The sequence below is a fragment of the Camelus ferus genome, chromosome 4 (assembly GCF_009834535.1).
Source record: "Camelus ferus isolate YT-003-E chromosome 4, BCGSAC_Cfer_1.0, whole genome shotgun sequence".
NCBI classification, from domain to species: domain Eukaryota; kingdom Metazoa; phylum Chordata; class Mammalia; order Artiodactyla; family Camelidae; genus Camelus; species Camelus ferus.
In genome coordinates, this window is record NC_045699.1 from 4,752,517 (window position 1) to 4,766,538 (window position 14,022).

The 14,022-nt window shown below is 33.7% G+C and overlaps 1 protein-coding gene and 1 long non-coding RNA gene across 2 annotated transcripts in view; one reads left to right on the forward strand and one right to left on the reverse strand.

The window, feature by feature from the left end:
- Positions 1–14,022, forward strand: part of ZNF782 (zinc finger protein 782) — a 35,279-nt gene that overhangs the window by 15,391 nt on the left and 5,866 nt on the right. The gene's annotated exons all lie outside the window — the stretch shown is intronic.
- Positions 12,670–14,022, reverse strand: part of LOC106729959 — a 59,083-nt gene continuing 57,730 nt past the window's right edge. Inside the window, exon 6 of the long non-coding RNA XR_004319026.1 lies at positions 12,670–12,681. This is a non-coding gene — a long non-coding RNA (uncharacterized LOC106729959). The remainder of the gene's footprint in view (positions 12,682–14,022) is intronic.

Consider the following 14,022-nt stretch of genomic DNA (forward strand, 5'->3'; position numbering starts at 1 on the left):
CATAGATTTGAGACCTTTCCTCTTTAATATATTTATTTCATGCTGCATTTCTCTCTCAGCACTGCATTAACTGCATTATACAAATTGTGTATCAAGTCACTAAAACTAACCTTCCAGCTAAAGCATCTAGAAAAAGAACAAACAAAACCCAAAGTTAGGAGGAAAGAAATCTGAGCAGAAGTAAATGAAGTATAGACTAAAAACAATAGGAAAGATCAATAAAACTAAAAGCTGGTTTTTTTTAAAGATAAAATTGATAAACCTTTAACTAGACTCATTAAGAAAAGAAGGGAGAGGACCCAAGTCAATAAAATAAGAAATGAAAAAGGAAAGTTACAGTGAACACCAGAGAAATACAAAGGATCATAAGTGACTTCTACCAGCAACTATACACCAATAAAATGGACAACCTTAGAAGAAATGGACAAATTCTTAGAAAGATACAATCTCCTAGGACTGCACCAGGAAGAAGTAGAAAATACAACCACTAAACAATATGCTATTAAAAACAAAACCACCACCACCACCAATAACAACAACAAAACAGTGGGTCAATAATGAAGCTGAAGAGGAAATTAAAAGATACCTTGAGACAAATGTCAATGAAAACACAACCACACTAAATCTAAATGATGCAACAAAAGCAGTGCTAAGAGGAAAGGTCATAGCACTACAGACCTTCCTCAGAAAAACAAGAAAAATCTCAAATAAACAACCTAACCTACCACCTAAAATAATTAGAAAAAGAAGAACAAACAGAACCTAAAGTTAGCAGAGGGAAAGAAATAATAAAGTTCAGGGAGGAAATTAAAAAGATATTTTTAAAACTTTAGAAAAAAACAATAAAATCAAGAGCTGGTTTTTTGAATGAGTTAAAAATACTGACAAACCTCTGGCCAGGCTCACCAAGAAGAAAAGAGAGAGGACTCAAATAAACAAAAGAAGAAATGAAAGAGGAGAAATTATAACCAACACTACAGAAATATAAAAAACCATAAGAGAATACTATGAACAAATTATATGGCAACAAACTGGACAACCTAGAAGAAATGGACAAATTTCTAGAACCATACAGTTCACCAAAACTGAATCAAGAAGAAATAGATAATTTGAACAGACCAATCACTAGAAGTGGAATAGAGTCAGCAGTGTTTAAAAAATAATAGTAATAACCTCCCTGCAAACAGAAGTCCAGGACCAGATGCCTTCACTGGGGAGTTCTGTCAGACATACAAAGAAGAACTTATACCAATCCTTCTCAAACACTCCAAAAGACTGAAGAGGAGGGAACACTCCCATACTCATTCTGCGAAGCCACCATCATGCTGATACCAAAAGTAAAGACACTACCAAAAAAGAAAATTGCAGGCCAATATCTTTGATGAATATAGATGCAAAAATTCTCAACAAAATATTAGCAACCCAAATCCAACAACACATAAAAAGTTCATATACTACGATTAAGTTGGGTTCATCCCAGGGTCACAAGGGTGGTTCGGCATACATAAATCAATCAGTGTGATACACCGTGTCAACAAATAAAGGACAAAAACCACATGATCATCTCAGTAGATGCAGAACAAGCATTTGATAAAATTAAACATCCATTCATGATAAAAACTCTAACCAAAATGGAGGTAGAGGAAACATAATAAAAGCTAATTTATGACAAAACCACATGCTCAATGGTGAAAAGCTGAAACCCTTCCTGCTAAAATCTGGAACAGGACAAGGATGCCCACTCCCACCACTTCTATTCAACATAATATTGAAGTCCTATCCATAGGAATCAGATGAGAAAAAGAAATAAAAGGGATCTAAATTGGAAGAGAAGAGGTAAAATTGTCACTATACGTGGATGACATGATACTATATCTAGAAAACCCTAAAGACTCCACATAAAAACTATTACAGCTGGTAAACCAGTTCAGCAAAGTAGCAGGATACAAGATTAACATACAGAAAGGAATGTTGCATTTCTTTACACTAACCGTGAAATATCAGAAAAGGAAAGTTAAAAAGAAAATACAAACCTGACAAAGGAGGTGAAAGACTTATACATGGAGAACTATAAAATATTGATTAAAGAAATTAAAGGTGATTAAAGAAATCAAAGGTGATTTAAGGAAATGGAAATATACGCATGCTCTTGGATTAGAAGAATTAACATTGTTAAAATGGCCATACTACCAAAAGCAATCTACATATTTAATGCAGTCCCTATCAAATTACCCAGGACATTTTTCACAGAACTAGAACAAATAATACTAAAATTTATATGAAATCAAAAGACCCAGAATTGCCGAAACAATACTGAAGAAAAGAACAAATTTGAAGGCATGACCCTCCCAGACTTCAGACAATACTACAGAGCTACAGTAAACAAAACAGCATGGTATTGGCACAAAAACAAACATACGAACCAATGGAACAGAATTGAGAGCACAGAAATAAACCCACACACCCACTGTCAATTAATGTTCAACAAAGGAGGCAAGAACATATGATAGAGAAAAGACTATCCCTTCTACAAGTGGTGTCAGGAAAGCTGGACAGCCACATGTAGATTAATGAAGTTAGAACACTGTATCACATCAGACACAAAAATAAACTCAAAATGACATAAAGATTTAAACATAAGACAAGACACCATAAACCTCCTAGAAAAGAAGATAGACAAAGCATTCTCTGATGTAAATCATAGTAATATTCTCCTAGGGCAGTCTGCCAAGGCAATAGAAATAAAAAGCAAGAATAAACAAATGGGACCTCATTAAATTTACAAGCTTTTGCACAACAAAGGGAACTATAAACAAAATGAAAAGACAACCTGTGGAATGGGAGGAAATATTTGCAGATGATGCAGCTGATAAAAGCTTAATTTCTAGAAAATATGAACAGACTAATTCCTAGTACTGAAATTGAATAAGTAGTTTTAACCCCTCCCCCCCCAAATTTCAAGACCAGATGGCTTCACAGGTGAATTCTACCAAACATTTAGGGAAGAGTTAACACCTACCCTTCTGAAACTATTCCGGTTAATTGCAGAGGAAGGAACACTTCAGAACTCATTGTATGAAGCCACATCACTCTGATACAAAACTAGACAAAGATACCACAAAAGGAAAAAAAAATACAGAAAAAATAATGTCAAAATATACAAACAGCTCATACAGCTTAATATTAAAAAAAAAATAAACAACCCAGTCAAAAAATGGCCAGAAGACCTAAATAGACATTTCTCCAAAGAAGACATACAGATGGGCAACAGGCTCATGAAAAGATGCTCACTATCACTAATTATTAGAGAAATGCAAATCAAAACTACAGTGAGGTATCCCTTCACACCAGTCACAATGGTCATCATTTAAAAGTCTACAAATAATAAATGCTAGAGAGAGAGTATGGAGAAAAAGAAATCCTCCTACACTGTTGGGAATGTAAATCAGTGCAGTCACTGTGGAGAACAGTATGGAGGCTCCTTAAAAAAACTAAAAATAGGCTTACCATATGATCCAGCAATCCCACTCCTGGGCATGTATCTGGAGAAAACTCCAATTTGAAAAGATACATGCACCTTAATGTTCATAGCAGGACTATTTATAATAGCCAGGACATGGAAGCAACCTAAATGTCCATCAAAAAATGAATGGATAAAGATGTGGTGTGTGTATGTGTATATGTATGTGTGTATATATTATATATATACACACACAGTGGAATATTACTCAACCATAAAAAAGAATGAAATAATGCCTTTGGCAGCAACATGGATGGACCTAGAGATTATATAAGTAATTCAGAGAAAGACAAATATCATGTGATATCACTTATGTGTGGAATCTTAAAAAAGGGGGAAACCAATGAACTTATTTACAGAACAGAAGCAGCCTCACAGACATAGAAAACAAACTTACGGTTACCAAAGGGAAAGCAGGGACAGGGATAAATTAGAAGTTTGGGATTAACAGATACACACTACTATATATGAAATAGATAAACCACCATGACCTGCTGTATAGCACAAGGAACTATATTCTATATTATTACAAAATAACCTGTAATGAAACAAATCTGAAAAATAACCATGACTTACCAAGTATGTGATCTTTAAGAAATGCAATTAAAATCTCACAACTATTTACCCAACACCTACTACTTGGTAGACCCCTGTACAACAGTCTTGATGATATATAATAGCACAGCCTCAGTTTTCATAGGGCGCTTTGAATACCCAATTCAAGCATTGGACTAAGTACTGGAAAAGTAATTATGAAAAAAATACAGACCATCTCTGCTTTCAGGGAGCTGAAGTTTTTTTGGGGGGGGACTTAATTAAATTACATTAAAAAGTAACTAAATTTGATAAGCATCAGAAAGCAAAAGTGTGCAATACAGTTTCTCTAATAGCACTACTTGACTTTAGGGAGTACAATGAAATCTCTCCATAAACAATGTGTGATATTTGTTGATACTTAGTAAAGGATACCTCAGAGGAGGGGTTCACTTGCCTATTTACTATTTTATGAAGTTTTTCAAACTCAGGAAGACATGTTAAGATAAAGTGATACTTGAGCAAAACTCTAAAGAAAGTGTAGGAAGAAAGGAAATAAGGAAATATAAGCATCCCGAGCAGAGAAAAGAACAAGTACCAAGATTCTTGGTAGAAGAGAAGATAGGGAGCACAGGGTCTTAAAAAATAGATTAATAAGGCTGGAACAAGGAAAGCCAGAAGACATATGGACCAAGAGACTATACTGAGGCCCTATTCTGAAGTTTTTAAGCAATGGCTAGCCATTAACGGTTTTAAGTAAAGTAGTAACACAATCAGATCTGCCTTTAATAAATGTACATTTTCGGTACTAAAAAAAAAATCCAGATGTATTAGATTTTACCCAGCAGTCACATTTCTAGGAATATATCTTAAAGCTGTACCTGCACAATACAATATGATACGTGCACAAGGTCATTCGTCATAGCATAGTTGATAATAGCAGTAAAATATCATTAACCCAAATGTTCATCACTGATAAATTGACTTCAATTTGGGTTACATCTACCCACAAATGAATACGATGCAACTATAGGAAGAGTTTATACACAGATAAAGGGTAATATTCAGTATATATTAAATCAAAAAGAAGCAGAACAGTGTGTATAGAAAGTTACCTTTTGAGTAAGAAAGGAAGAGACACAAGAATATATATCATTGCTTATAGTTGCAAAAATGAAATACTGGAAGAAAATCAGAAAGTAATAAAAATGGGAAGGAGGAGAATGAGTGGAGGGGACAGGAATGGAAGTGAAACTTTGAATATACCTTTTTATACAATATGGATTTTTGAACTACATAAATATTTTACATATTTAAAAGTTACACAAAAATTTTAAAGCAGTTTTAGTAAAAATTTTGGAGACTGACGTTTTCATATAAAATTAATTAGACATACTTCACCCTGTTCCTCCCCTTAAATACAGCTAAAACCCTAGACATTACGTAGAAAACAATCATAAGACTTTGGACAGTGGAGAGAAACAGTAGCAAAGAACCACTCCACCTTTCCATTAGGGTGAAGGCCTAATGGAGAGCCAAGATGTTCAGCACTGACTAGCTGCAAAAAGTGGTCCCAGTCCCTACCCTGTGGTGTCCATAGAGGCCAAATGGAGAACCTGGACTTCAAACCTCAACTGGCAGTAAGAAACAGTATTTCTCTCTTCAGCTGCCACAAGGTCAGAGGAAGCCTACTGTGACAGAAGATAAAGAAGATCCAGAGTCATATAATGCTTAGAATGTTCAGGATGCAATTGAAAATAGTAACAGTAAGAAGGTATAATGTTATTATAGCATATGGATAAATTAATGACTGCAGTACCACAAGGGATGGCAAAGACTACAGGGAATACCCTGTTATAAGGTGCCTTTACCACATGTGAAGTGATACTGTTATTATGTTATTTTAAGGTAGACATAGATTACTTTAAAATGTCTGTTATAAACACTAGGCAACCACTAAAAAGAGTTTAAAAGAAGTATAAATGACACGCTAAGAGAAGAAATAAAATGGGTTCATATAAAATAAATGGCTACAAGAATGTGCCATAAACACAAAGACTCAGGTAGCTTAAGAGTAAGGAGAGATAGAAAAATATGCCATGCTAACACTAACCAAAAGAATACTGAACTAAATGTATTAATTTTACTATACTTCAAAACATGGAAGATTACCAAGGACAGAGAAACATTGCATACCAATAAAGAGGTCAGCTCTCTAAGAAGACATAACAATCCTAAATGTCTATGCACCTAACAACAGAACTTCAAAATACACAGGTTAAAAACAGAACTGGAAAGAGAAGTAGGACAAATCCACTATAAGTGTTGGAGCCTTAAACTCTGCTCTGTCTGCACTGGTAGATCAAGAAGGCAAAAAATTAGTAAGGGTATAGGTATTGATGATCTGAAGAGCACTGTCAACCAGTTTGGATCTACTGGTATGTGTGAGTGTGTGTGAAGAGAGAGAGAGAGAGACACTATTTCAACAACAAGGAAATACACATTATTTGCAAGTATACAGGAAACGTACAACCAAAACAGAACACATTCTACTCCATAAAGCACACTTTAACAAATTTAAATGTGTAGAATTTAAAAAGATTTTCTGAGACCATACCAGAAGTAAATAAGAAAGCAAGTACAGAAAGATAGCTGGAGTGCTCCTAAATATTTGGAAAATTAACTAACACACATCTGAATAATGCAAGGGTCAACTAAGAAATCATGAGAGAGATTTTGAGAATTTTTTTATAAATGAAAAATATTTGTGAGATGCAACTAAAGCAGTGGTCATGTGAAAGGGTAGCTCGCTACAACACATCAGGTGCAGACTATAGAGTGTCCCAGTGGGTTTTTTTTTTTAACATTTTTTTTAATTGATTTATAATCATTTACAGTGTTGTGCCAAATTCCAGTGTAGAGCACAATTTTTCAATTATACATGAACGTATATATATTCACTGTCACATTCCTTTCTCTGTGAGCTACCATAAGATCTTGTATATATTTCCCTGTGCTATACAGTATAATCTTGTTTATCCTACAATTTTGAAATCCCAGTCTATCTCTTAACTGGGAGCTGAGGCTGAAAAGTTAGGTTGAGGCTGGATTGTGGGTGACTTTACATTTTCAATTTACTGGATTGATAAGAGCCAGCTACTGACGGTTTTTGCACAAGGGGGTACCACAGTCATAGTATTGCTTTAGTAAGTTAATATGGCAGCAGTGGAAAAATTGACCCATTGAAGTAGGGTTCTTGAGTCATGCTATCAAATAGGAAGCTCCAGAAATGTGCTAAATATAAGGTGATGTGATTGTAACAGCCACTGTGATATGCCAGGCACTGTGCTAAATAACGTGCTTAACCTGTTTTTAAAAATTAAAAACTAAAGCAATGGTCAGAGGTTAGTTTATAACTCTTAAGTGCACATAATAGGAAAGAAGATCTAAAATCAGTAACCAAAAGTATCCACTCTAGGGAACTAGAAAAAGGGAAATTAACCCTAAAGGAAGCAGAAAAAGAAAATAATTTAAAAATTAGAGCAGAAATTAGTGAAATTGAAAATAGGAAAGAATGAAGAAAAATAAGATACGTTCTTTGAAAAGATTAATAAATTGATTAATCGCTAGCTAGGCTAACAGAGAGAAAGAAGACACAAGTTACCAGGGTCAGTTATGAAAGAGCAGTCAGCACTAGTGATCCCTTACACACTAAATGTATAGTAAGAGAACACTACACGCACTTCTGTGCCCATAGAGTTGATTATTTGGCTGAAATAGACCTATTTCTTGCAACACAAACTTCCAAATGTACTCCTAATGAAATATCTAACCTGAGTAGTTCTGTATCTGTAAAAGAAAGTTAATTTAGTGCAGCTGCTCACCTGAGCCTGCCTGCACTCCCCTTTAGAGTGTCCTGTCTGTCCCTTAATAAATCCTCACTTAACTTTTGTAACCTCAAGAACTTTTTAAATTTAGTGTTTAAAACCGCCCCCCCCCAAAAAAAACACAGATCCAGATGATCTCACCAGTGAAGTCTACCAAACAAATAGAAATAATATCAATTCTATACAAACTCTTTGAAGAAAGTAAAGAGGAGGGAACAATTCCCCACCATTTCATGAGTCCAGTATTAATTCTAATATGCAATGAGAAAACTTAAAAGAAAACTACAGACTAACATTTCTCGTGACGTTAGATCTAAAAATCTTTCTAAATATTAGGAAACCAAATCCAGCAATATATAAAAGGTTGATATATCCAAATGGGTTTCATTTCAGAAATGCAAGCCTGTTTCTACATTTATAAGTCAATAAATGTAAATCATGGTAACAGACAATAAGAAATACCGTATGATTGTATCAGTGGGAAAATGAAAAGCATTTCAGTAAATTTACAATGCATTTGCTATAGACTGAATGTCTGTGTCCCCCCAAAATCCATGTTACATCCTATCCTCCAATATGATGGAATTTGAAGGTAGAGCCTCTAGGAGGTTATGGGGTTAGTGGTCTTATAAAAGAGACCCCAGAGAACTCATTCACCCTTCCCCTATGTGAGCACACCTCCAGAAGACAGCCACCTATGAACCAGAAATTGGGCACTCATCACAGGGGACCTGCTGGCACCCTTGGGCTTCCTGGCCTCCAGAACTATGAGAAATAAATGCTTGTTGTTTGTAAGCCACTCAGTCTATTGTGTTTTTGTTATAGCAGCCTGATCATACTAAGACACCTTTCGTGGGAAGAAAAAGCCACTCTCAAAAAATTAGCAGTATGAGGATACAACCTAATAAAATGTATATATGAAAGATCTAACACTAATGTCCTATCTATTGTGGGAGACAAAACACTTTCCCTCTAAGTTAGGGAATAGGATTAACTTCTCATCACTTTTACTCAGTGTCTTACTGGAACTCCTAACTAATACAGTAAGGTAAGAAAAGGGGGGGAAGGCATACAGATTGAAGAGGAAGAAATAAATCTCTATATATTAACAGGTAACATTTTCTATATAGAATCTTCCCCAAAATGTTCCAAAACATTCCTGGAAATAATAAGGGAATATACTAACTCTGCAGGATCCAAGGTCAATTTGCAAAAGTTACTGCTTTCCTGTATATCAGAAATGAACAATTGGAACTTAAGGGTTTTTTTTCAGCCCAGTAACAATTGCACAAAAAAAAGGAAGTACTTAAGGATAAATCTATAAAATATAAGATGTGTTTTCAGAAAGCTACAAAACACTGACAAAAGAAAACAAAGAATATCTAAATAATAGAGAGATGTTTTGTTTTTATGAATTGGACAACTTAAGATGTCAGTTTTCCCAAACTTTATGTATAGATTCAAGCAGTCTCAATCATGAGCCCAGGAAGTTTTTATCAGCAAACTGATTCTAAGATTTATGTGGAAAATCAAAGGACTACAATAGCCATAAATAAATCTGAAACTGTTTCAAGAGACAAAAAAGGACATCATAATTGATAAAAGGGTCAATTCACCAAAAAGGGTGCATAAGCATACATGAACCAAATAACAGACTATATATGAAGCAAACATTGACAGAATTGAAGGGAGAAGCATACGGTTCTACAATAAAAAAAAAAAAACCTTCAGTATTCCACTGTCAATGATGGAATAAACAACCAAACAAAAATAAAACCGAGGATTTGAACAATACCATAAACCAATTGGACCTAACAGACATAGAAGACTCTGCCTAAGTTTGGCAGACTACACATTTTTTTCTTATGTGCACATGGATTATTCTTCAGAATAGAACACAAAACAAGTTTTAATACATTTTAAATGTCTGAAATCATATGTAGTATCTGTTCCAATCACAATGAAACTAGAAATCAATAAGAGAAGGAAAATGAAGTGTCATGAATATACAGAAAATAAAATGCTCTTAAACAACCAACGTGATTGGTTCAAAGAAGAAATCACAAGGGAAATTGGAAAATACCTTGAGAGAGTGAAAATATTAACACAATACGCCAAACTTACGGGATGTGGTGGAAGTAAAACTAAGATGGGAATTTGTAGCTGTAATCATATTGAACAAGAAAAAAGATCTCAAATCCATAACCTAACATTACTCCTTAAGGAACTAGAGAGAGAAGAGCAAACTAAACCTAAAGCTAATGGAAGGAAGGAGATAACAGAGATTAGAAAAGAGATGAAAAATAGAGAATAAATAAAAAATAGAGAAAATTAATGAAACCAAAAGTTGGTTATTGACAAAATAACAAAATTTATAAACCTTAGCTAAATCAAATAAAAAAGAGGAGACTCAAATTACTAAAATCAGAAATGAAAGTGAGGCAGTACTACTAATTCCAAAGAAATAAAAGAATTATGAGAATACTATAAGTAACTGTATGCCAACTGATTGGACAACCTAGGTGAAATGGTCAAATTTCTAGAAACCCATTCTCCACCAAAACAAAATTATTAAAAAATAGAAAAATCTAAAAAGATCTATAAGTAGTTTCTAGTACAATTCTCCAATAAAAGGAGCAAAGTTCCTTGGAGAAGTGGCTGGTTCTAGGGCTGAGGCATGGAACATACAAGATAAGTGTGGAGGAACATAAAGAAATACTCAAAAAAAAAAAAAACCCCAGAATAATGGGGGTGTGTCAAAGAACAGAGGAGCGAAACTAAAAGAGCTCCCTATAGCCAAAGCTGCGACAATTTGAGCAATAAATTAATATAGTGTTGGTGTATAACCCAAAGTGTAAATTACTTATGAGTCCATACTGCTATAATATAGTAACTAAATAAATGGAAGAGAACAGTAAAATCTCTGACACAGAAGAATTACTAATAATTTATGTAGTTACTCCACCTTCAAGGAAGAGGAGCATAATTCCCCACTTCTTTCCTAGGCTGTGCCTAGTGACTTCTCTCTAAAGGGTACACTGTGCATGGGGTGAGGGCTGGGGAGTAACTTTACTGTAGAGAACCCTGGCACACACCACCTCAGCCAGGTAATCATCAGTGATAAGTCGTATTGATAGCATGTACCCTTGATAAGATGGGGTAAGAATGGCAATCATTTTACCCCTGTGGTCTTTCTCCCCAAAAATACAGCCCCATTTTTAACAATTGAAAAAGAAGCCCAAACTGAAGAACCTTTTTGCAATGTCCTCTAAACTGTCAGGATTATCAAAAAAGGTTATCACTTACAGGCTAAAAGAGGCTAAAGAGACATGGTAACTAAGTGTAATGTGGTATCCTGGATGCAGTTGTGGAACAAAGGAAAAAATGTTTACGTTCAAAAAAGGAAATCGGAATAAAGTATAGATTCTATTTAATAATAATATACCAATATTATATTAATAGGCATGACAAATCTGCTAGTAATATAAGATGTTAACAGTAGGCTAAATTGGATGCAGGTTATACAGGACTTCTCTTTTCTCTCTGCACCTTTTCTGTGAATTTAAAGCTATTCTAAAAACATTTTAAAAAAAACTCAATGGATATGCACAAGCATACTGGAGAGGATAGAGGGAAAAGATCACTGAATTTTATGACAAAACAACAGAAATGGCTCAATCATTGCAAAGGAAAAAATAGAATAAAACTGAACAAAACATCGGGGACTATGGGTCTACAACAAAATCTCTCTCATTCATGTCTTTGGAGTCTCAGAAAGAAAGGCTTTAAAAAAAATACAAAGAAGCAATGGCCAAAATTTCCCAAATTTGCCAGACATAAGCCTACAGATTCAAGAAGCTGGGCAACCTCCATATAAGATAAACCCAAAGGAATCCATGCCATGAACTCCATGACTTTCAAACATCTGGAAACTGAAGAAAAATGTTAAAAGCAACAAGAGGAAAACAATACCTTACTTGTAAGAGAAAACCAATCTGAATATATTTATGGAGTGAGTTTGATTATAGACATAATATACTTGGGTCATTTTAAACCATGGATCAGTGATCTATAGATGGAAATTAGGTCATATTGGTTAATATTATTGTTCAGGTCTTGTGTATCCTCATTTCTTTTTCATCTATTTGTTCTATCAATTATTGAGAAGGTATTACAGTCCAGCTATAATTGTGGATTTGGTTACTCTTTCAGTTTTATCAAGACTGATTTGCTCTGTATATACTGAAGAAATGTTATAAAGATAGAAAAACAAATGTCATAAAGTTAGAAAAAAGTTTTGTTCTCCTGATGAATTATTTCCTTTATCATCGTGGAGCATTTCTCTTTATCCCAGATAATATTCCTTTCTTTTGAATTTTGCTTTGATATTAATATAGTCACTGTGACTTTCTTTCTATTATGTTTGCATGGTATCTTTTTTGGTTTTTTTTACTTATAACTTACCTGTGTCTCTATAGCTAAACTGAATTTCTTGCAGACGTAATATATTAGAGGCTTGTTTTTATATCCAATCTGTTGATCTTTGCCTCTTAATTGCAAAGATTAGACCATTTATGTTTAATGTTATTATTAATATGGTTGGGTTTAAATGTACTATATTGTTATTTGCAAACTGTTTTTCCAATGTTCTTTTTTTCTACTTTGCTGCTTTTTTCAGATTAACTGTATATTTAATGATTCCATTACATCTACATTATGATTTATTAGACATGCTATTTTCTGAGGGTATGAGGTTCCTTTAGCAGTTACAGCATAAATCTTTAACTTATCACAGTCTTCCTTCAAGTAGTAATTTATTGTACTGAATATATTTTTAAAATCTTACAACAATTTTCCATTTTTTTGCCTTCTATCTTTTGTGGTGTTATTGTCATCATATTGTCACAGTACATTGTCGTTGTTTTAAAAGACAATTTACTATTTTTTAAAAGAGTTCCGAAAATGAGAAAAGTTTTATTTTTATCCTCATGTTTCCAGATTATGGTGCTGTTTATTTCTATGTATAAATATAAATTTCCCCTGATAGCATTTTTCTTCTGTGTGAAAAATTTCTTTTAACTTTCCTGTAATTGTCAGTTGGTGATAAATTCTTTCAGTTTTTGCTTGAAAATGTCGTATATTTGCCAAGTATAAAATCCTAGGTTGGCTTTTTTTTCTTTCAGTACTTTAAAATTGTCACTTCATCTAGTCTTCTGGCTTGTATAAATTCTGACAAGTAGACATTCCTTCTTATTTTTGTTTCTCTGTATAAATTATGTCTTTCTCTGTCTATGCAACATTTTCTCATTATCAGTGGTTTTTAAGAATTTAATTATAATGTACCCTGGTGTGATTTTCTTCTTCTCTTTGATACTCATTTAGCTTCTTGGATCCACAGTTTTATACACTGCTTTAAAATTTCACCCTTTGCTCATTTTTTCCATCCTCCTTTTCCCCTTCTGAAATGCTAATTTCACATGTTAGATAAGTTTATATTATCCCACTGGTCACAGATAATGCTGTTTATTATCTTCCAGTCTTTATTTATTGTTTCTTATTTCATAGTTTTCATTGTTATACCTTAAAGTTATCTATCTCCCTTATGTCATTTATCTTTCCTTATGTGGTATCTGTGTTATTATTAATCTTATCCAGTGGAGTTTTTTTGTTTGTTGTTTGGTTGGTTGATTTTCTCATTTCAGACATTTTTCATATTTAGAATTTCAATTTGGAAATTTTTAATAAACTCCCTGTCTCTTCTCATCATATTCATGTTCATTTTTTGAGTGTGTGGAGTATATTTACTGTTTTAATGACTCTATTAGTTTTATTTTTGCCATTTCTTGCTCTGTGGTTACTGATTGATTTTTTTCTCCTTGAATAAGAGTCATATATCCCTTTTACTCATACCTGGTAATTTTTTATTAGGGGCTAGATGTTACAAATTTTATATTGTTAGATGCTAATTTTGTTGTATTATTTTAAATCTTTTGGGATCTTTTCTGGTTTGTAGTTAAATTACTTGGAATTAATTTGATCCTTTCAAAGTTTGCTTTAAGCTTTGTTATATTGGACTCAGAG